At 39.5% G+C, this 24,775-nt stretch overlaps 1 long non-coding RNA gene across 1 annotated transcript in view; it reads left to right on the top strand.

Moving 5' to 3' along the window:
* The first annotated feature begins 19,203 nt into the window (after positions 1 to 19,203).
* The window catches only part of LOC119621077 (uncharacterized), a 39,297-nt gene continuing 33,725 nt past the window's right edge, over positions 19,204 to 24,775 (top strand). The window contains exons 1-3 of the long non-coding RNA XR_005237597.2: positions 19,204 to 19,349; positions 20,318 to 20,447; positions 20,642 to 20,764. This is a non-coding gene — a long non-coding RNA (uncharacterized lncRNA). The remainder of the gene's footprint in view (positions 19,350 to 20,317; positions 20,448 to 20,641; positions 20,765 to 24,775) is intronic.

Below are 24,775 nucleotides of genomic sequence, written 5' to 3'. Positions count from 1 at the left end.
AAAAAGTAATAATGCTTTTAGACACATCACACAGCAGGACATTAACAAGAGGAAGGCTTCATTAGTTGAATTTTTATTTTCATAACATCCATGAATAACTGAACTCAGAATGAAACTATTTTTTCATTATACGCAGAGCTCTGAGGAGATGTAACATGTCCTCCGGGGGAATCTACTCACATTAAACTGCATTTTAAAAAATTCTACTGGTTCTTTTGATCTACATCTTTTGCAAGGAATTTTGAGCTCATTCTTTTCTTTCTTATTCTGGGTTGTGGAGATAGAACACAGTTCTTAAATTCCATCACATGTGACCAGCTCCCATTTTAACCACCTGGAAAATAGTTACTTTGTGGGAATATTCACTGGGACAAACAGGAAATGTAAGATTGACCTCCATTTGCCATAGGGGTGCTGCCACACTCTGTATTCTCTCCGCCATTGTGATTTATATTCAAGGAAAATGTAAACTGATCTTAATATTAATTGAATAAAAATTATAAGCAGGAAAGTAAATTCTATGCAAATACTAAAATGAATTCCTAAGGGTATATATACAAATTGCATATTTTCAGGAGTTTGGATTAACTAAACCATGATTGCTTTTCCATGGCACTGAAAAACAGGGGACACAATTCAATCAATATATATTTAAAATTGAAATGTTTCCAATTTCTTTCCTCAATGACCTAAGTGAGTTGGTATCCTAGCTAGAAGTGCACATTTTAACAAGAGTTAATAAAGTCTGTTGCACTGACACTTTGCATACAGAATTATTGACCCCATTTACTCCCAATGTGTTACTTCAATTTAATTAATTATCTTAGGAAAATTATCCAAACTGAAAAGCTATTAAGAAATCTCTTCACTTGCTGAATTGGTGAGACAACGAAACAAGATAAGATGTGTTTTTATTACGTAAAAAATGACCAAGACAAGAACACTTCCCTGGATTTCATAGGATCACAATTGTAATTGGTGTTTAATTTTGTGAGTGTGTGAAAACTCACTTGGTCTGATAACTTTGTCATTCTATGCTTAAATTGTCGCAATGGCTCCCATTGCCTGGGATAGGCTGAACTTCCCCTTTTTCATCTGACTCTTGGGCACTGACTTTTTATCATCCTCCTTCTTGCACTTGATATCTTAGCCTCAAGGACCATGTAACATTTGCTAAGTTTACCATTTTTGTTTTGCTCTTGGAGTGTTTTTTTCATCTTAATCCTTTCCTCTAGCCCTAGAATTCCCTGTTTTCTCATTCTATCCACTGAAATTTTACTATATGACCCACCTCAAGTATATACAAAAAAAAAAAGATCAATTTTCGTACTTGAATTGAATTGTTTTCTTTTCTTCACTCTTTTAGCACAGTGGTTCTCTATCTTGGATGCACGTGAGTATCAATAGGAAGTTGAAAAAAATACTGACGCTTGGGTCTCTCCTCCACACCTCCATTCTGTGCACAAAATTTTCACTTTAATCTGAACAATGACCAGCAATAACTTTCCAAACTCTTTCCAGACACATATGGCTAATATCTCCTTTCAAGCACATCGACGAAGGAACTTGCTGATATATCAAAGGGAGTTTGGATGTAATTGAATGGGGGCAGAACACACCCTTGGATCCAGTGGTGGTGGGAGAAGTCTTCAGTGCAGCTGCCCTCCCTGCCACTGTGGTACCAGCCAGGTGGACTATCCTTGTGTTGTCATCTGTGAGGTGCATGAAATATTCAGGCCACCAGGCAATAGGATAAGTGGGAAACATGGGAATTAATAGGTAGTCATACATGACAGGTGTGGGAAATCAAGCCTGAGCAGCCCTGCACTAGAGCCTATGGAAATTAGTCTGAAAGCTCTTGCTACAGTGATTTTTGTCATTCACCACCTGTAAGTTAGTGTCTGCAATTATTTTATTTACATTATAATAAGCTCGCTCATGTTTTCTTGTTCATATACAGTGAAGCTCACAATTCTACCACATTGCCTTAGTTGATTTACTCTCCCACTGTTGCTGGTGATTGTTTTACAACATTTCCTTTCTCTTCAAATTTTCATTACCTCCACTCTTTTCACTCATGGTTGATGGTTTTGCTTTCTACTTTCTTGAGAAAGTTTAAGGCAACAGAAAAGGACAACTTCAATCTTTCACCACGTAATTTACCAGTCCACTGAATCTGTACTGTGGACTTTGTTTTCTGTCCTGAACCCCTGCCCCATTGAAGGTAAAATCCTTCACTCGTGTGGCTGATTCTGCCCCTCTTTCACCTTTTTAAAGACTCTGCATCTGCCATGGGCCCTCTCTACAGCTTCATATTTATGATTCTCTCTCTAGGTCACCCCAACATTCCACAGACAGGCTGTGTCATCTTTCATCCTATGAAAACATATTCTCCCTTGACCCTTCATTTTTTCCATTAACATGTTGTGGTGGCCTTCCTGCTAAGGAAAACATCCTACTAAAAGGAACATTCTTCACCCAGGGCTCCAGCTGCTCTGCTTTGGAATCTATTCTCCCTTTGTACTGAGGCAATGCTTTCCACAAACTACTCCCTGCCAATGGCTGAGTTAGGTGGTAATACTAAGACAGAGCCCTTCTTGGGAGACACAGGACTCCTTTGTTGGCCAACTCTGGCTCGAGAACTGATGACTTTGTCAAACTTTCCATGAACTGCATGGCAGTCTAGCCTGCTTCCACTCATTCCTGTCTTCCTTTCTCCTCCACTAAGCCCACTCAGCCTCAGACTTGCATTAGCGTCCGTCAGCTCCCCCACCTCTTTTTACATAGGCATTTCCCCGTAATAAAATCTTTACATGTTTAATCCAGGGTTGGAATCTGCTTTGTGAAAGACCTAGACAAACATACCTCTCCAATTTCTTTGCTTTCTTTCATAGCACCATTCCTCTTAGGAGTTGTCTGCCCTTTCTCTACTGCCAAATCTCTCTTAACCTTCTGTCGTCAAGCTTTTACCCTCACCACTCAGCAGAACTGCTCTTGTTGAGTCATCAACAACTTCCATGTTTCCAAACCCAACTATTGGTCCTCACTCTTCATTTTTCTCATGTACCAGCAACTGCTGACATTCTCCTTTTGAAGCACCTTTTCCAGTTTGTTTTCAGGATGCCACCCTTTCCTCCTTTTCCTTCAATCTCATTCTAAAACTCCTTTAATGGCTTCTTCTAATTTCTACCCCTAAGTGCCACAGTGTCCTTCAATAAAGCCTCAGATCTCCCCTCTCTCTACTCTCCCTTGGTGATCCTCACTGAACAGGATAAATGATATGTAAATATCATCTATACATAATTCCAAAATGAATATCTCTAGCCTTAATATTTTCCCTGAAATTCTGGCTTGTGTACCCATCTTCTTTCAGTTGTCTAATATGTGCTTTCAATTTAACATGCATATCTTAAGGTGGCCCTCTGGAAAGTAGAGCTTGAAGCCAGCATAAGATGCTACTGCTTTATTTTAAATGTGCAAGTCCAGGTTGTAGAGGCAAAGATGCAAGGGAAGTGAAACAAGGAAGATGCAGGGCTGGCCATGAGATGCATTTCTGCTTGGTCCTAGTGGTGAACGAAGCTATGAAGAAACACAGCAGGTGGCCCTCAGGCCTTGTTTACTTCGCACATAGGTTTCCTATAGGATTGCAAGGAAGAGCTGCCCTTTAGAGTAGTCTTAAAGAAAGATAAAGGGAGGGAACTTTATTTGTCCATTTCCCTCCCATTATGCATTTCTTATTGATCAAGTTTCACCCATGGAGAGCTAACTTCCCCGGCACTTCTGGGTTGTCCTACAGCCTCAGTCATGCCATTTGGGAAAATAGATTTTATTACCCTTAGTGCTGAATTTTACCTAAGTTCTAAAGTGGAGGAACTACCTGGCATAGGTGGGTTCCAAAGTAGAGAAAAAGAAATAGGCAGTGATGGGGATCTGAGTTGGTATACAGGGGGTGTGACCCCATACATCATCCAAAAGAGAACTTGGATTTCTTTTCCCATCCCCAATTAGTCTCCTTGCTCCCACTTTGCCTTCTGATACTATTCTCCAAATAGCAGCCAGAATGAACTTTAAAAAATCAGATTGTATATTCACTCGCTCTAATCCTCCAATAGTTTCCCATCAATAGTTGTAGATAGAACAAAATCCAAAGTTCTTCAAGTGGTCTACTAGACTCTCTGGCTTCATTTCATGTAGCTCCCCCCACATCCTGCAGTTCCAGTCACCTTCCCACCTGCGCCATCCCTCCAATACACCAAGCTTGCCTCCACCTTAAGGGCAGTGCACATGCTGTTCTCTCTGCCTGGAACTCTCATCCTAGATTTTCCCATGGGTCATTCCCTCACTTCACTTCTTTGTCTCTTTCAGATCACCTCTTTAGTGAGGCTTTTCCTAGCTAACCTATTGAAAGTCAGAGCCATTTCTGTGTCCGTTCTTTCTGCTCTGTGTTTTCTTCTAAACATGTATATACCCAATATTGTGTTATATATCTATTTCTTTGAAGTCTGTCTCTCACTAGAATGTTAGCTCCGTGGGAGCTGGAACTTTGTCTATTTCATTGCTGTTTCCTCAGTGACCAGAAAAATGCCCAGCATATAGTTAGTATTTGGTATTTATTGAGGGGATTAATTGTGGAATATGAATTTTAGGTGCCAGAGGATTAGAGAAATGGGGAAAGGAAATGGCATTTACCATTTCTCAAAATATGTCACCATTTAACTTTCTTCTTTTTCTCTCTTTTGGATTACAAAGATCTACTCACCATAAACAGAAGAATGTTCCACTATACAAAAATGAACTGTATAGTTCTAGCCACATGCTTACAGGGCCAGTTTTCCCCAGTTCCTCATTAAGCAGCTTTGTGCAGCTCTAGCCTCCTAGGTGCAAAAGGACACCATGAAATTTACTTTGAATAATGTGCAGGAGGGGCTGGGTACTGAGCCTACCTGGCAGTCCAGTTCTTGGATCATGGTGGGCTGCTTCTGGTCTGGCTTTTTGTGTTGTGTCAGTGACTCAAACCAGAACTCCTTGGGCACCCACAGGTCCTGTAGAATATGGCACACCCAGCCCGAGGTTTCTTAGGCAGACCTGCTATGTGAGACTGGAGTGTGAGGAGCACAGCTTTCTGCTGGCTAATGAAAAGAAAACATTCTAATAAGGACTCACATTTGCAACATCTGTTTCATTTGGGTAATTTTAGATGGCTAAAACCCACATCTCAGAATGATGAGGGCTCTTATCATCTTACAAATGATTGCTACGACATCTCTAAGCACCCACCTCAGTAATTAATAGACTGTAAGGGCTGAAAAGAAATAGGGCCCTTATTAAGCTCAGGAAACAGCATCCCTCTGGGCAAACTGACATAGAAGAAAACAGCGTCATGGTTTCTCTCTCTCAGAAAAGACAAAAAAAAAAAAAAAAAAAAAAAAAAATCTCTCTCTCTTTTTTAAAAACATGTAGTAGTGAGTTAAGGATTTTAATATTTTTGTTAACCTTTTCTTATCCAGATAGCATTGCTTAATCAATCCTACCAGCTCTTAAAAGAAAAACAACCTTATTCAAAGAACTTTACAAGGATAAAAATTGAATTTTAAAGGTACCAACCAAATTCTATTGTTACCAAAATATTTTTTTAAAGATAATAGCAGAAATGATAGCACTTTTATTCATAGTATCTATGGGTGGAAACATGAGAGAGATTAGCAGCTGTTAATTGCATTGCACAGATGATGAAAATGAAGGCCTGTTTAAAAAATATGTTGTCTACTTTTCTATCTCTCACAGCACTTCCTATAGTACTTCCAGCAAGGGCATGACTATAAATGTAGACAGTAATGACAAAATAGGAAATGTACTTTCATTTTATAAGATGTGGATGTCCTTTAATCCAACACATTTTATTCTTTTTAAAATATCAAATAAAACCCCTCCAACTGAAAGCAAGAAGGCAGAGTAATAACTTTAAAATTTATGTGAAATTAAGTACAATCTAACTGGGCTTTTTGTCGAGCCTAATTCCTATTTGTGTAGCTCTGTGTGCTAAACAGAACACTTTGGCATACATTATCCCGTTTGATCTTCAGAATAGTCTCTTCTGAATTGGATCCCCAAAGCCTTCTCAGACTCAGAAAAGGCTTCAAAACACTTTATTACCATCTGAAGGCTGATACCACCCAGCACATTGAGATGAAACATTCTTTGGGAAGAAGCGGTTTGCTCATCATGACCTTCCTGTCAGGTATTGGTCTAGGGTATTCCGTTTGCTAAAATATGTTGAATATATGTCAATACATTGAAGTGTGATACTGTATTGTTATGTTAATCATGATTGGATAAGTTATGCTGTAGTGACAAACAACCCCCATATCTCAGTGGCTTCACAGAAGAAAGGTTTGTTTCTTGATGACAAAGTTGAGTAAGTCCAAGTGACTTTCTGGGGATAATAAATGCTCTGTAATTGCTCCATTGGGAACCTGCAGCTCCTTGGTCATCACGCAGGGATGGACTGTGTTAGGGTGTTTATTCCAGCAATTAAATGCTTTGCCCTGGGAGTGACACATATCACTCAATTCTGCTCACTTGGGCATGAAAGTATAATCTTCATATGTGCCAGGAAGGAGAGGAAAACCAGATGTGGGTGACACAGGGATTTCTACTACATGAGATTTTTCTTTTATCAATCGACAAAGACATACTAAGTTTTGGTGATAACCCAGAGTAAACTTAGCCAAACCAGTCAAGGTCAGCGGCCTTCATCCACTAAAAGTATTACAAGTGTTACTCTGTAATGGCAGAGGGGATACCTTTTTGGAACAAATATGTTTGACTTCAAATGTTCCCTAATATAGGGCTATAGTGATCTTAATAGGATGCCAAAGCCATTGAATATGTTCAATGAATTCAGGGGGAGAAGAAAATTGGCCTGCCAGTTTTGATAGTGTGTAGAATAAATAATGAGCTGATTGTCCGCAATATTCATTTTCCAGTGCATCAGTGAACACTGTGAGAAGTGCGTTTTGGTTACATAGTTTTCTTTCAGCAACTGTAGAAAGCAGTTACAGGGATTAGGAAGAAGACAGAAAGACCGAATGTTGTAGATCATACTGTTGAGGGTTATAACTTTGTGCTTGAGACCAACTAGCCATCTCTTGCAAATGTGATTTTGTCCTCCTCCAGGTTGATCTTACATGGGCTAGTAAACTTGGTTTAAAAAAAAATCACTGGTTACTAAAAGAGAGTGTGTTTTCTCTACCTAAGAGTGAACTCCCTCTTGATTGCCTTAGTCCAAAATACAGGGATGGGGTTTTAAATTTGGTGCTCATCATCATAGCTTGTAAAATTCAAATTCCAGGTCTCTACCCTCAACAATTTTGGATCAGTGTTGTGGAACTTAGGAAATCATGTTTTTAACAGGAATTTCAGTTGACTCTGATGTTTGCCAGCCCACAGACCATGTTTTGAGAAACACTGAACTAAAGAAAGGACATGGATGGCTTGGGAAATGGTCAGAATCTTGTGAATTCTGAGCAGACCTCAAAAATATCCATATTGTCAGGTAATTTGCTCAATATTCTATACAAAGGGCGTGGGAAACAGTCTGCATAGTAAATGTACAACAGGCTTTTCAAGATTTGACTGCTAGAGACTGCTGTAAATTTTCTAAATAATCTGTACAATGGTTTTAGGCATTTCTTTTAGTTAATAGTGAGGGCTTTCCGCCCACCCCATTTACTAGTGCCCTTTAGGACTGCAGAAAAGAACGCTTGGCCCTCGATGAGGACAATGGAAAGCAAGTTGAATGAATCCCTAAATGGCATATTTTACTTGAAAAACATGCATTATGCTCTTTTCCAAGTAAACTGCACAGAAAAATGTAAATGAAGCATAGAGCTCTTATGAATTAGACCCTAAGCGTTTTTCTTTTTAGCATATAAACTGCCACTAAGGATGTGATAGGAATGCATTTTCTACTATTTTTCAAACTGTAATTACATTTCCCTAGTAAAACTCAAATACTTGATATGGTCCTGTTGCAACTGTACCAGACAGGTAATAATTGGAAAATTTAACATAGAGCTTTATCTCTTAAATGCTAAAAGGTAGGGTTACTCACAGCATACAGAAGAGGTGGCATTAGATTCAAAAGCCGTGAACCTGATGATTCTCTATAATATTAATTTTGCATCTGGAAATATGTTCCAAAGCTGTAGCACCCTTTTAAATACATAAGAATCAAAAACAAGTAATTCCTCCTTCAATCTTTACCTAAAACGTCCTATAATCTCTATCTAGCTTTCAATAGTTCCACTTTTTGTTCACATCTCCTGTATTTCAGGTTGGAATGTGATGCATTTAAGTCTCAGAGCAGTAAATTAACTTATTTAAGTAGCAATGGAATAAAATGAAGCAAAAAAGGGGGAAATTCTCTAAGGAGCATCATTCAATTGTGTATCCAAAGATCATCAGAAAAGGGCACACAGTAAAACTTGCATAGAGAATTAAAGATTTGAGCAATGCTCTTCCCATCTATCAACACAGTAAACATTATTAGTCAACATTTTAAAAAGTTATTCTTTTTTTTATTCAGCAGCTCTAAGACTTACACTACATTAAGCATGCATACACCTACATGGAGAACAATGAAAAGCTCTTTCAGACATCTATGTGTTTTGATAATACTTTTCTGGGGACAATGCAAGTTAAATAGTTTCCACATAGGTAACATCCTATGCAATTTCTATGGGAAAACTGTGGATTCGCAACTTTAGGACAAAGCCCATCATTGTCTATGATATGATCGTACATAGTAAGATGCTTTGAAGAGCAATGATGTAATTCCTTAGATCTCATGAAATCTTCATCCTGACTTTGCATTCTCAGCTGGGGAAACTTGGATGTTTTTGAATGCTTATGAAACCAAATTCCATGGGCCTTTGACTTACTTGAATTTTTTATAGGTTTCACCCAGACCTGATGCATCTCGTTTTTGTGTCTTTATCAAAAAAAAAAAAAATTTATTTCCACACGTTTGATTTCACTGTTTATTACTGTGCATATTTGATTACAAGAGATTTGCTGCAGCACAACTTTGCAAGTATGAATTAAAGTTAAGATTTTTGGAAGGATTTATCAAGTTTGAATGCATAAAAATAGTATAACTAAAAATAGTACAACTTTAATCCCCAAACTAGAGATCACATTCAGTAACCTCCAGTAATTCAGACTGGAAATGGTCTCATACAGTGGAGACATGTAGCTTCTGACAGTTGGAGAAACAATGGAGCATAAGGATCAATAGCTCAGGTTTTTGAATCAGACAAGTTCTAAATCTCTGCTCTACTATTTACCAGCAGGCTTGACCTTAGGATTACGCTCTCTGAGCTCGGTTTTCTCCATGTGTAAAATGGATAAGAGAATAGTTATAACACTTAGGGTGGGTTAACTGCTATATCAGACTCCTAAGTATATAATGGTTCAAACACAATAGAAATGAGATTTTTCATTAATAATACTTGGTAGCGACCAAAACGTTTCTTCTCCAGGTAGTCATTCAGAGACTCAGGCTGAAAGAGGTTTTACTATCTTTAATATGTAGTTTTCAGGGTTGCTTTAGAGTAGTAGTTCTCAAATATTTTCTCATTATTTCTCCCCTAAGGAGAAAAATTAAATTAATTAAACCCAATTAATTTAAATTAATTAAACCCAATTAATTTAAATTAATTAAATTTAACTTCTCCCTAATAAGAGAAATTAAATGCTAAGAAATAAGATTTTACTAGGTAGATATGAGCTTTGAAAGGCCACATACCATTGCAATATCAAAGACGTTTTTGCTCCCCCAAGCAACAATGCTCAGTTATTGGGAGCCATATTACCCACACGGAGAATGCATGTGTTGTAAGTTATCTCCATTTTAGCATCTAGAAAGGAAAAAGAGAGTAAAGGAGTACACCTGGGAGATTTTTATGGGCCAGGCCTGGAAGTAGCACCTTTCACTTTTGTTTGTGCTCGATTGGCTAGAACTCAGTCACATGGTCACCCCTGAACGCAAGGAACATTGAGAAATGTGATCTAGTTGTGTTTCAGGAAAAAGAGAAGACATATTCTTTGGTGAACAGTCAGTGGTTTCTTTTACTATTTTACCTGTTTGTGTGATGTGTGGTGAGAATTTAGTTAACACTTAATAGGAATTAAATGTTTAGCAGTATACCTAGTACATTGTTAGTACTGAATAAAAGTTTTTGAATTTGCATAGGAAAAAAGGCAAAACTGAGAAATGTCCTCTCTCCATCATTTAATCTATTAGGAAATGAAAAGAAATAGAGTTGAAAGGAACCTTAGAAATCATGCAGGCTGATCTTCCATTGACAGATTTCTGTTTGAGCATTTTTAGTAAAACAGAGGCAGTGCATTTCCTGGTCATAGCTTGAGTTACTTGAAAGTTTTCATTCTAGGCAAAAATCTGTATCCTCAGACCGCCAACTGTCCCACTCTGCCCATTATTTGCTTTGCCCTCTGAAATTGTTTACTCAACAAATGTGTATTGAGTGCTTACTGTATGACTAGTAGCACACCTGGTTTTGAGGAATCAAAAACAAATTTATGCCCCTTCCTTTTAAAGACTTAAAGCTTTCTATCCTTCAAAAGGCAGGAAATGTGGTCTTAGTCATTACTATGAAATATACCTTCAGCCCCTAGAACAGTGTGGACATTTAGCAGGTGCTCAATAAATAGTTGAAAAAGTGGGTGTGATGGTAAAAATAGATAAGAAAAACAGACAAGGTCAGTATAGGAAAATGAATTATAATAAGGAGGCAAGGATCTTCTTCTGGGAGAACAGCCAAAAGCATATGAGCAAGGAAGCATATGAGAATTTACCATGTCAAAGAATGGGGGAGGGGGTTTTCTAGAAGAGGAAATAGCATGTTTAAGGCTATTTAAGCATGTAGAGGTGAGGGTTTGTCAAAGTGTGGTAGACCAGTTGAATAGTGCCTTTCAAAAATTCATGTCTACCAAGAACCTAAGAATGTGAGCTTATTTGGAAACAGGGTATTTGCAGATATGATGGTTGGGAACCCAGAAGTTAAAGGAGGCAGGGGAAGATTCTTTCCTGGAGCCTTCAGTGGGAACATAGTCCTGACACTTTGATTTTGGACTTCTGACCTCCAGAATTGTGGGAGAAAAAAAGAATTTGCTGTTTTAAACACCTAGTTTGTGATAAATTGTTATGAAAGTCCTCAGAAACTAATACAGGAGGTTTTTATCAAAGTATAGTCAATGGAGGTTTGGGGAGTGGGCAGTAACACTGTCCCACAAAACTCGTGGTGGCGCTGTTGTTGTAAATAAAGTAGGAACGCTTTACATTGGTTTACCAGATGAACTGATATTCTTAATGTCCTCTGTACAGGATCCTGATGGATACCCATGCTTGACTGAATACTTTGTGCTGGCAGATGACTCTGTGGTTTGCCCAAATCCTACTTTCAGGAGTTGAGCTGTATGCTTACCAACAATCAGTTGTGTTTGTTCCCAAATCTGTTTTTGTCAATTGTACTTGTAATTTTGCAATATTATAATAATATATATTTAATGAGTAAAGTCTGAGTGTGGAAGAAGAGTTATTTATTTGCAAAATAACAAAATATTTTGCGAAGATTGGAGTTTGACTTAAAAACATAAAAATTAAGAAAGTTTCTGCAGTCAGATTGCTTTTAAAGTGTCCTAATGTTTTGCATATTAAAAAAATTGAAGCCACCAATTGTAAAGGAGGCATTTTGGGAGTGGTTTATGCAAAAATAAACTTTAAGGAAATTTAGATAGTGCCTGCTCCATTATATCTCAGAGATGGACACATGAATGTACACTTACATGTTTGACATTGAAATAAAATATTTAAGGTATGTATTTTTAATAGTTTTTCACTTGAACCAACTTTTATACTTAGTTTTTTCGACTGAATTGAAAAAGAAAGTTTTTTTTATTGCACATTGCTAAGAAAGATTGGGTAGAAAGGCTAACAAATTCTCTCTTCAGGGATAATAAGTTTTCTTCCAATCACAATGAGTGTGGAATAAATTTCCTTCTAACGTGACAGTGGCTTTATAACTTTAGAAGCTGGGATTTGTGTTCCTGGTGAAGGGGAACTCATGTTTCCTAAATAAACAATGTCTTAAATAGATCTTGTTTCACAGACCTGGGAATCTATTTATCTCAAGGTCATAGAGGCTGCTATAGAGAGAAGCAGAGATGGAAACAGGTTCTTCTTTTACTCTGTCATATTCTGTACAATGTGCTTCACCAACACAAAGGGAATTTTACACCAGCCACTTTTCTCTTTCTTTTTACTCCTCCTCTTCCTCCTCTTGTTACTTTTTCTCCTCCAGAATGTATCTTTCAAGTTCTAGTTCTTAGTGTGCATATGCTCTGTCAGAATGTCATCTATTTGCAAGTTAGAATTGTCTTGTATGTATATTTTTAGTATATTTGAGTTTCAAAGTATATGTTGCTTGGATAAACATTAGTATTTGTTTACGTTCTTTGAACAATAACCAATTGATTATTGAGGATGTGGCCTTGACATAGGAAATAGGCCAAGAGATAGGGAAATTTAGCCTGATTTGAAATTTTGTCATGGATAATTTATTAATGAATAATTATAAAACTATTAATCTGTCAGCAAACATTTTTTAAATGACTATCATATGCCAGGCACTGTGCTAAGTGCTGTGTAAGATAAACGTGAATAAGAAAGACTCCATCAGTCTTTTAAAACTCTGAAGATTTTATATTAGCATCTCTTTCTTCTGAGATCAAAACCAAGATTGCCAGGGACAGTAGTTGTAAGCCTTAAAACCCTGTTGGAATATTTAGTACCATATAAATGCTATCACTGGGAGAGAGAGTGCTAAAATTTAGGTCTGAAGATATAAGAACATGCTTTCCACATTTGAAATCACCAGTTAACTATTCAGGAGCATATAAAGTGCCTGGGCATAATATTCACTTTGAGTTCGTGTGGTGTGTTGTAAAGAACATGAGAGAGAGAAAAAGAAGTGCTAATTTTAGCTAGTTTTAGCTCATCCCGTAACTGGCTCTGTGACCTTGGGCAATTCACTCTGATTCTCAGGTCCCCATATTCCCCTTAGTACTGATTGCGTGAGGTGGGATCTACAGTCTCTTCTGGTTGTAAAAATCTCATTTATTGTAGAATTTCAAGGCTGTTTGAAGGACCTAGAGCACCCTTTATAGACTTTCTGAACTACTTCATTACCCTCACCACATAGTGTGATATTTGAAAGTATAGTTTTTGTCACAGAGACATTATATGATTTAATCTGCCTCTTTCACTTTATTTGTGCTCTTGTTGGTGAAGGAGGTGAAAAGAGGCCAGTATCTGCTTGGTGATTTGACAAATAGTTGAAGGAATTAGAAATTCTTAGCCTGAACTAGCATGACTGATATGGTTTGGCTGTGTCTCCACCCAAAATCTCATTTTGAGTTGTAATCCCCATAATCCCCATGTGTCAAGAGTGGGACCAGGTAGAGGTAATTGAATTATGATGGGGGGTCTCCCTCATGCTGTTCTTGTGACAGTGAGTGAGTCTCATGAGATCTGATGGTTTTATAAGTGTCTGGTATTTCTCCTCCTTGCACTCTCTCCATCCTGCCACCCTGTGAAGAAGGTGCCTGCTTCTCCTTTGTTTTCTACCATGATTGTAAGTTTCCTGAGGCCTCTCCAGCAATGCAGAACTGTGAGTCAGTGAAATCTTTTTCCTTTATAAATTACCCAGTCTTAGGTATTTCTTCATAGCAGTGTGAGAACAAACTAATACAGTAAATTGGTACCAAGGTAGTCGGGTGCAGCACAAAGATACCTGAAAGTTGGAAACATCTTTGGAACTGGGTAACACACAGGGACTGCAACAGTTTGGGAGGCTCAAAAAACGTGAGAAAGTTTGGAATTTCCAAGAGACTTGTTGAATGGCTTTGACCAAAATGCTAATAGTGATATAGACAATAAAGTCCAGGCTGAGGTGGTTTCAGATGGAGAAGAGGAATTTGTTGGTCACTCTTGCTTTGCTTTAGCAAAGAGACTGGTAGCATTTCATTCTTGCCCTAGAGATTTGTGGAACTTTGAACTTGAGAGAGATGACTTAGGGTATCTGGTGGAAGAAATGTCTAACTGGCAAAACATTCAAAAGGAAGCAGAGCATAAAAGTTTGGAAAATGTGCAGGCCGATGATGCAGTAGAAAAGAAAATCCTATTTTCTGGGGAGAAATTCAAGCCCACTCCAGAAATTTGCAAAAGTAATAAGGAACTGAGTGTTAATCACCAAGACAATAGGGAAAATGTCTCCAGGGCATGTCAGAGACCTTGAGGCAGCCCCTCCTGTCTCAGGCCCAGAGGCCTAGGAGGAAAAAATGGTTTTCTGGGCCCAGGGCCTATCGGGGGAACCCACCCCCGATAGCCAACGTGGGTTGTTTTTCTATTTCCCTACGCATTGGCTGGTCTGAGAAATAAAGGGAAAGAGTACAAGAGAGATAAATTTTAAAGCTTAGTGTCCGGGGGAGACATCACATGTTGGCAGGTTCAGTGATGTCCCCTGAGCTGTAAAATCAGCAAATTTTTATTAGCAATTTTCAAAAGGGGAGGGAGTGTACGAATAGGGTGTGGGTCACAGAGATCACATGCTTCATAAGGTAATAAAATATCACAAAGCAAATGGAGGCAGGGCGAGATCACAGGACTACAGGATGGGGTGAAATTAAAATTGCTAATGAAGTTTCGGGCACGCATTGTCATTGATAACATCTTATTGGGAGACAGGGTTTGAGAGCAGACTACTGGTCTGATCAAAATTTATTAGGCAGGAATTTCTTCATCCTAATAAGCCTGGGAGCGCTACAGGAGACTGGGGTTTATTACATCCCTTTGTCTTTGATAGTAAAAGACAGCTGCCCCTAAAGCGGCCATTTTAGAGGCCTACCCTCAGGGGTGCATTCTCTTTCTCAGGGATGTTCCTTGCTGAGAAAAAGAATTCAGTGATATTTCTCCTATTTGCTTTTGAAAGAAGAGAAATATGGCTCTGTTCCACCCGGCTCACCGGCAGTCAGAGTTTAAGGTTATCTCCCTTGTTCCCTGAACATTACTGTTATCCTGTTCTTTTTTCAAGGTGCCCAGATTTCATATTGTTCAAGCACACATGCTCTAAAAACAGTTTGTGCAGTTAACGCAATCTTCACAGGGTCCTGAGGCAACATACATCCTCCTCAGCTTACGAAGATGATGGGATTAAGAGATTAAAGTAAAGACAAGCAGAGGAAATCACAAGGGTATTGATTGGGGAAGTGATAAGTGTCCATGAAATCTTCACAGTTTATGTTCAGAGACTGCAGTAGAGACAGGTGTAAGAAATTATAAAAGTAATACTTTGGGGAACTAATAAATGTCCATGAAATCTTTACAATTTATGTTCTTCTGCCATGACTTCAGCCAGTCCCTCCATTTGGGGTCCCTGACTTTCTGCAACAAGGGCCCCTCTGCTCTGTGCAGCCTCAGGACATGATGCCCTGCATCCCAGCTGCTTCAGCTCTAGCTGTGGCTAAAAGGGGCCAAGATACAGCTCACACCATTGCTTCAGAGGGTGCAACTCCCAAGCCTTGGCAGCTTCCACATCGTGTTGAGCCTGTGGGTGCACAGAAGTCAACAAATGAGGTTTGGGAACCTCTGCCTAGATTTCAGAGGATGTATGGAAATGCCTGGATATCCAGGCAGAAGTTTGCTGCAAGGGCCGAGCTCTCATGGAGAACCTCTGCTAGAGCAGTGTAGAAGGGAAATGCAGTGTAGGAGCCCCCACACAGTGTCTCCACTGGGGTAATGCTTAGTGGAGGTGTGAGAAGAGGGCCACTGTCCTCTAGACTTCAGCATGGTAGATCCACTGACAACTTGCACCATGAGCCTGCAGAAGCCACAGACATTCAACGCCAGCCTGTAAAAGCAGCCAGGAGAGGGGCTGTACCCTGCAAAGCCACAGGGGCAGAGCTGCCCAAGGTCATGGGAGCTCACCTCTTGCATCAGCGTGACCTGGATGTGAGACATGGAGTCAAAAAAGATCATTCTGGAACTTTAAGGTTTAATGACTGCCTTATTGGATTTTGGACTTGCATGGGGCCTGTAGCCCCTTAGTTTTGGCCAATCTCTCCCATTTGGAATGGGTGTATTTACCCAATGCCTGTATCCTCCTTGTATCTAGGAAGTAACTAACTTGCTTTTGATTTTACAGGCTCATAGGCAGAAGGGACATGCTTTGTCTCAGAGATTTTGGGCTTGGACTTTTGGGTTAAAGCTGGAATGAGTTAAAACTTTGGGGACTATTGGAAAGGTATGATTGTGTTTTGAAATGTGAGGACATAAGACTTGATAGGGGTTGTGGTGGAATGATATGGTTTGGCTCTGTGTCCTCACCCAAAATCTCATCTTGGGTTGTAATCCCCATAATCCCCTTGTGTCAAGGGCTGGACCAGATGAAGGTAATCAAATCATGAGGGCAGTTTCCCCCATACTGTTCTCATGATAGTGAGTGAGTCTCATAAGATCTGATGGTTTTATAAACATCTGGCATTTGTATTGCTTGCACTCACTCTGTCCTGCTGCCCTGTGAAGAAGGTGCCCACTTCTTTGCTTTTCTTTACAAATTATCCAGTCTTGGCCATTTCTTCATAGCAGTGTGAGAACAGACTAATACAATGACCAGGGGAGAAAGACAAAGTAGCATGGAGTATTTGAAGGTGTGTCATTAAACATAAGCACTCATGATTCAAAGAATGTGACATGTGTTTTGTCTTCCAGAAGCTACATTTGGTGAAGGAGACAGACACATGAAAAACAGGTGAGGAGTCTCATGTGATGAGGCAGGAAGGATTGGGTACTAGATGACCCCAGTAGAGATAAAATGGGAGTACAGGAGAGAAAGTATTTTTTTTTTATTCCTTAGAGAGCAGAATGCTAATAGATGGATCAAAGTTACAGGGGGCAGATTTTAACTCATTGTAAGAAAGGATTCTCTAATAATTTGTGATCCAGCATTAGAGTGTACACTTCTTGAAAATAACTGGGAGACTATCTTTGCTTTCCACTAATCAAAAAGATGCTGGATGCATTTATCAGAACCTGTACCAGGTGGGAGGTTGGATTCAGTGATCTCTAGCTTATCTTTAGCAACTCAAACTTTGTAAGACAATTTTCGATTGACCAAATAGCTTTCTTTCATTGGATTCATCCTATAGGAGGCCACAGGGTAGATTTCATGTTATTAAATGAAAACCATTGCCACTACCATCACAACAACAATAGAAAAATTAGAATATCTTATTGAAAGGGAAAGCCATTATTTCCATGGGCATTGCTATTCCCATTAAATAGTTCCTACTGTCTATAGGCAGAATGTATGATCCCAAACCAGGGTAAGAGATACAGAAAAAGTCCAAGAAAATGTAATTCCTGAGCAAATAGTGGACTCCATGACTTCTGAAAGGGGGGATGCTGGAATGCAGCTTGCATAGAAGGTGGCTGTGATAGGATTTACTCCAAAGTGCTAAGCTAAGATTTCCTTTGAGGCTGTTGCCTTTAAGCTGCATGACTCACCGGCAAAATTCACACAACAAAAATATGATCACTGAGGATTATGCTGCCGTTGCTGGTAACATGCTGGCAATGATCGTAATAGGACTTGCCAAGCACACATTGACCCTCTGAGTCACATTGGTTCCCATGGAGATTAACACCATCAGCAGTGGGGGCAACAGCCCAGAAGTGCGATTGGTGTTAGACAGAGAAGAGAAAAATGGCAGTATGATCCTCTAGAAATGCAGCAATTGGAATGAAAAAGGAGCATGGGCTGGCATAGCTCAGGAGAGAAAATGACTTGTAATGGCATAGCAACCTACTTCTCTAGCTCTTCCTGCAAATGGCTGGAGAAAAAGTGTGCTTCCCGGCAGATAGGCTACAATCTACTGTTATTTATCTGGCGATTTCTAGCAAGTTTTCTTCTTATCCTAGATAGTTTATCTCTTCAAAGGAGTCTGTCCAAGGTGAACTCACCATGGGCCAAGAGGTCCTGACTCTGGGACTACACATCTGATTAACATTTTGGAGCTTAGGCGTGGGAAGGGCACAGTTTACTTAGATATATCTTGGTTTAAATTTTCTTTCTGGATACAAATATCTTTCACTTCTTTTAAAAAAAAAAACCCATGACTTCAATTTCACAATTTATGTAGTTATTTCATGTATTTTAATAGGGCAATTGGGTTTCTAATAATTATAATCTATTTTTCCTTTGGAAGTTGTCATGGGAGCATGTGCTGGACTGATGCCCCACCCTCTCTTGTCCTTGGCAGCTGGGTCTACTTGTATACTTTTATGCAGGCTGCAGCAGCCTTGTGTATAAGTTCATCCCTTTGTTGCTTGAATTTCCAGTCCTATCCCATACAGAGAGGGGAAAAAGTCTGAAGACACACATATTTCCCAAATTCAATATCATGAGTAGCTGAATCATGCCCAGCTCAGATGAATCAGGGTATGTAAGGTGAGCTGTACTTTTTCTTGTCTCTTTTGTATCTGCAGTTGTGGAAAATGCCTGTTAGTTGCTGAATGATCAAACAGATGTAAGAAGAATAACTGGTTCCTACCAAAATCAGATTAAATTGCCTCAAAAGTAACCAAGCTAAAATGACAACATGTCACCCTGGAAAAGAAGGAAAATAATGGCTTTCAAAGGAATGAGAAAGCACTTTTGGAGAAAATTAGAGTTAATAAGATATCTGAAGATGGAAAACATGCCATCATCCTTCCAAATGTTTGTTGTTGATGACTGTTCCATCTAGTGGGAGATGCCACTTGGCATAGAGAAAAATGCCCTGGGTTGTTCATAACCATGGTCTCACTTGTACCACTGACTGTTGGTGAGGTGTTGGGTACATGTTCCAAATTCGCTGAGCCTCGGTTTACTCATCTGTGAAATAAGCACTTTTACACACACAGTCTCAGAGCACTGAACACTGTACCTGCAAGGGAGGACACTCAGTGTATGGTAGAGAAGATGATGATGATGATGTTGAGGGTGACCACAATGATGATGGCAATGTGATGATGACACAGCGAGCATCACATTAGTAAGGCTTTTCTAGAGAAACAGAGTCAACAGAATGTCCTAAGATATGCAGTTGGCAAGCTGGAGACCGAAGAATAGCCAATATTTCAGTTTGAGTCTGAAGGCAGGAAAAGACTGATGTCCCATCTCAAAGCAGTCAGGCAGAGGGAGTTTCCTCTTGTTCTTACTCAAGCAAGGGTGAGTCTCTGGGTTCTACTCAATTTTTTGACCTATTGGATGAGGCCTGCCACATTTAGGAATGCAATCTGCTTCACTCAGTCTCTCAATTCAAACATTAATTTCATCCAGAAACACTCTTATGGACACACTTAGAATAATGTTTGACCAAGTGTCTGAGAATTTCATGGCCCAGTAAGTCAACACATACAATTAACTACCACAATTATGATCATCAAGGGATCTTGCTCTTTAGTTCCAAATTTGGTGATTCTAAAAAGTGTACTTTTTTTTTGTAAAGCAGTTTTCAAAAACTTGCTTTTTATAAAGGTTCTGCCTTATAGGAAGCTCAGAGTTTTGTGTTCTTCTGCTTGGGGAAGCAATTTGAAAACAGAATCTTATGCTTTCGGAACATGCTTTTCAAAATCCTGTTTTCTAACCTCTGTCTTAATGACACCCAATCTCACTGTGCTACATTGTGTGTATGGGAGAAGCAGCCTAGCCTAGTGCCTAAGAGCTCAAGAACATTGTTATATTCTTGCTCTGCCACATACCAGCTCATGCAATTTTGGGCAAGGTACTGAACCTCTCTGTTTCAGTTTCCTCACCTGTAAAATGGGATGGAAATAGTACCTATCTTATAGGATTGCTGTGAGGATGACATATGTTAACACGTGTAAAGTACATAGACTAGCACCTACCCGGCACAGGGTACACACCCATTAGCTATCAGATAATATATATCCTACTGAAAAATTAAAGATTTACAGTGGTACCACATTTCAATCCTTTTCATTTATAAATTAATCTGTTGTGAAACTTACCAAAGAATAGCTTTAATTGATGGTATTTTGTAGTTGTCAGCTCAGCTTCTGGATTTGTTCTCGAGTCTTCCTTGAAAAGCATATGTGTGTGTGTGTGTGTGTGTGTGTGTGTGTGTGTAAAAAGCCTCTGCTAATGAACGTTGATGCAGTGCATCTGCCCACCAGATGGCGCAGTGCTCCTGCCATTCCGAGGCTCAGCGACCCTGAGGGAGGCAGGGAATTTTGATCAGCGTCTGAAGAATCACCTCATCTCTTCCTGCAGAAGCACAGAGCACAAAACTTCACATTATGTCAAGTACATGTCTCTAGTTCTTGCTTGTGATTTTGTAGGAACTCGTAGACTATAACATTTTTTGCAAGATATTTGTGTTATAGCAAAATGATTTATAAATTAAATAAATCAAAATGGTCATATATATGTATGTACATGTATATACACACACAGATATAAACATGTACACAGGTCTAACATAGGTTTTCTCTCTGCAGCATCTCTTGCAAAAGCCCAGCTCATAGAGAGCAGGAGCCTTCTCAGACTGTGTCAAATTACCTCGGGAATGGAGAGACTTACATGGCACTAAAAGAAATCAAATGGCAGAGCTCCGCTTTCTGGTAAGAGCAGGTCCTGGCTCCTTCCTTACATGAAGACCTGTCCAACACTGCTTGCTATCTCCTCCTGTGCCGTCTGAAATCTGTGCCTCAAGCTGACCAGCAGCCTTCTAAATCTCTTTATTCTTAATTTGGCACAACCTTCTTTCATCTGTGACTTTTGGAGTCTTCTGCTGCATTACCCCATGATCCAACTTGGAGGTGGGAGCCGTTTCACTGACTTCCCAGCTCTCATCATAAAGAACCTTTTTTAGCCTCCAACGAGTCTGAACAACAGACCTTCTCCACACGGAAATGGTGAATTGATTGCACTGAAAACTATTTTGAAGTCAAGCGAGGCCAGCTTATGTTGCTCTCCTGCAGCAGAGAATGACTTTCACTTGCTCACTTTCACACTTGCAACTTTCCATTTTCCACAAACTGTCTCTGTGATCTGTTAGAAATATAAATTATGCCATTTCACTCTTCTCCCCATAAAACTCTTCATAGATTGCACATTATTCCTAGCATGTTTTGTACACTCATTTCAGAGTACTAATGGCATTTATAATACTATTACTCGTTTATGTATTTTATATCTTCTCACCTACAGTGTAGGCTCTAAGAGTGGGAGCTTTGTTGCTCTTGTTCTCCATTGTATCCCTTAGAGCTAATGCAAAGTTAAATACAGGAGACATTCAGTAAATAATTATGGAACAGCACTGTTCTTTCAGCTGCCTGCCACTTTTCATGATTTAGAGCCCCCAAAGTCCATATCCAAAGAAAATTACAAAGTGATGATAATGAAAAAAAAAAAGAATGATCATTTATTGAGCACATACTATACACCAGGCATTTCATGCACAATAACTCTATTTCTTGAATTTCCAGGTGTGCTATTATCATTTCAATTTTATAAATAAGAAAGTTAAGGTGAAGTAATTGACTGGAAGGTACATGGAGCTGGGATAAAACCCACATCTATTTGGTCTCAGAATTGTTACTTTTTCTATTATTCTAGGCTCTGTTTCTATCACACTCTCCTTACATTTCCCCCGGACTCTGAAGTTGTTATTAATGTTTACGACATGGGATATAGTGACATTAGATAAATGTAGCATATATCTGCATATTTTCTATCTTGACTCTAGACACAGATATATCAGAAAAAAGCTCTTTTTAAAAAATTAGTAAAGCAACTATGTCACTCTCAAAAAATCTTTCAAACTCTACAATAGCTTGTAGGCTGGTCTAGTGGTGAGCCCCTGGGGTCCAGAAGGAAGTTTTGGGCAGTGTAAAGCTTCAGATATATCCCTGACATCGCCCTCATTTCATCTGGGTTCTGGATATAGTGAAGATTGAATGTAAAACAAATCCAAATTTATTTATTTATTTATTTGTTTATTTTTTGAGACTGAGTTTCTCTCTTATTGCCCAGACTGGAGTGCAATGGTGAAACCTTGGCTCACTACAATCTTCGCCTCCCAAGTTCAAGCGATTCTTCTGCTTCAGCCCCCCAAGTAGCTGGGATTACAGGTGTCCACCACCACGCCTGGCTAATTTTTTTTTTTTTTGTATTTTTTAGTAGAGACAGGGTTTCACCTGTTGTTGAAACCTGATCTCAAGGTTGGCCAGGCTGATCTCAAACTCCTGACCTCAGGTGATCCACCTGCCTTGGCCTCCCAAAGTGCTGGGATTACAGGCATGAGCCACTGCACCCAGCCAAATTGATGGTTTTTTTTTTTCTTCTTCTTTTTCTTTCTTTCTGTTTTTTGAGATGGAGTCTCACTGTGTTGCTCAGGCTGGAGTGTAGTGGTGTGACCTCAGCTCACTGCAACCTCTGCCTCCCCGGTTCAAGCTGTTCTCTTGCCTCAGCCTTCTGAGTAGCTGGGACTACAGGCACATGCCACCATGTCTGGCTAATTTTTGTATTTTTTTAGTACAGAAGGGGTTTCACCATGTTGGCCTGGCTGGTCTCAAACTCCTGACCTTGTGATTTGCCCACTTCGGCCTCCCAAAGTGCTGGGATTACAAGAGTGAGCCACAGCTCCTGTCCTGATGTTTTCTTAAGAAATGAGAGACACCAAGGCACAAGCATTCCTGTTTTGATGACCTGTTGGAAAGGTACAAGTGCCCCAAGTGGAGAGAGTGACTTTCCTCCTACAATCTCTACTAGTACTTCAATAATGCAAAATGCAGGGGGAGCAGCACAGTAGCTGAAGAGCAACTAGAGGCCAGGAGGAAATGCAAGGGAGACTGCCAACAGTGATGATGCCCAGCCTATGTGGCAGCACGCAATGAAAGTCTAGTGCCCAGCAAAGGTGGCAATACTGGGCAGATACAGAAGCTGCCAGCAGATCTGGCAGCTGTCTCTTCAGGATCCATGCCTAGCAGAAGGGACAGTGATATCTGGCAGATACAAGAGGCATCTGACCAATGGGCTTTGTACATGTGCAATCTCTTGGTATATGTTTCAGTGAGCTGATTTTCCATTTGGTCTCATGTACCTTTCTTTTATCTTTGCTGTGATTTCTGCGATTAATTTACATTTTTATATATAACTGCATTCATTCTTGCTGGTTGATTCAAATCTTTGGAAGTGGAGTGGAGTGAGTGAGTTTGGAGTTACATCCCCTCTGAGAGGCATGGAGATAGCCTTGGAGACCCAGAGGCAAAGATGGAGAGATTTTGTCAGGGCTGGGTTCTGTATTAACTGATGATGGTGGGATGCTTACTGAGGATGTAACACAATTTGCACTCACAGACTGGTTAAGCTTGTTTTAGGGCACACATAATACTTCTACCTTATCAGATAGTTTTGAGGACTGAATAAGACCACATACATGAAGTGTTTGCTCAGTGCCTGGCATACCATAGGTGATCAAAAGGGCTAATCTCCTTCCCCTTCCTTATTGTATTCTCTTGGAATTGTAGACTTCCTTAATGCATTGTACCATTGCAACATTCCTATCTAAAAGGCACTTTTGAGAAGGAGCATAATTATTTGAATAGCCCATTAAGAACACTAAAATAGAAATCTACCTGTATATTTTCTACACCAGAATAAACCGGAATAATACTAATGCAGAATCTTTGTGCCAGGCACTGTTCTGAGCTCTTTACGTACATAAAGTACTTAATCCTATTAGGTGTGCACTTTTACTATCTTCGTTTTATAGATGAGGAATACATGTGCCAAAAGGTTAGGTAACTTTTCCAAGGTCACGCAGTTGGCAAGTGGCAGAGCTAGAATTCACATCCAGGCAGGGACGCACATGCATAACCCCTGTGTTTACTGCAGAGGTATGTTTAGGTAATAAAGCAAATATTGACTGAATGCTTTCTACAAGGAAGATACTATGTGGTGTGCTGCAAATTGCATTGCTAAGCCCCAGAGAGGCATCACTCACCATAGTCTAGTTAAATGCAGTGAACAGGCTGCACAGCTGTACACAGCAACTCTAGAGTACACCAAGATGTGACCCTTTGCCTGAAGTAGGTCACTCTGTAAAGCTTCCATTATGGAGAGCAAAACATGCAGGAGCAGAGAGGACCGAAAGATTAATTTTGAGTCTTTTATCTATTTAAAAAGCACAGAGTTACGGGATAAGTTTGTAGGTAAATAGTTTCAGACTCATAGATTTACCTTTATGGGTATCAGCAGGAGACATATCTCTAAGAGTTTAGTGCCTGGAAGCATTGCTTTCTTGGGAAACAGGTATTATTTTATTTTATGGAGAATGTGTCTCCTGTAATAGATTAAATAATACTTTTTTGGATGCATAGAAACTCAGAACCACATTAAGATTCCTATTTTTATAACTGTGTGCAATCTCTTCGCATATGTTTCAGTGAGCTGATTTTCCATTTGGTCTCACGTACCTTTCTTTTATCTTTGCTGTGATTTCTTTGACCTATTTACATTTTTATATATAACTGCATTCATTCTTGCTGGTTGATTCAAAACCTTGAAAGTGGAGTGGAGTGGAGTGAGTGAGTTTGGAGTTACATCCCCTCCGAGAGGTATCAGGTAGG

The sequence above is a fragment of the Chlorocebus sabaeus genome, chromosome 7 (assembly GCF_047675955.1).
Source record: "Chlorocebus sabaeus isolate Y175 chromosome 7, mChlSab1.0.hap1, whole genome shotgun sequence".
NCBI lineage: Eukaryota > Metazoa > Chordata > Mammalia > Primates > Cercopithecidae > Chlorocebus > Chlorocebus sabaeus.
The sequence above is the reverse complement of the archived record's forward strand: the minus strand, read 5'-3'. Positions and strand labels throughout refer to the sequence as shown.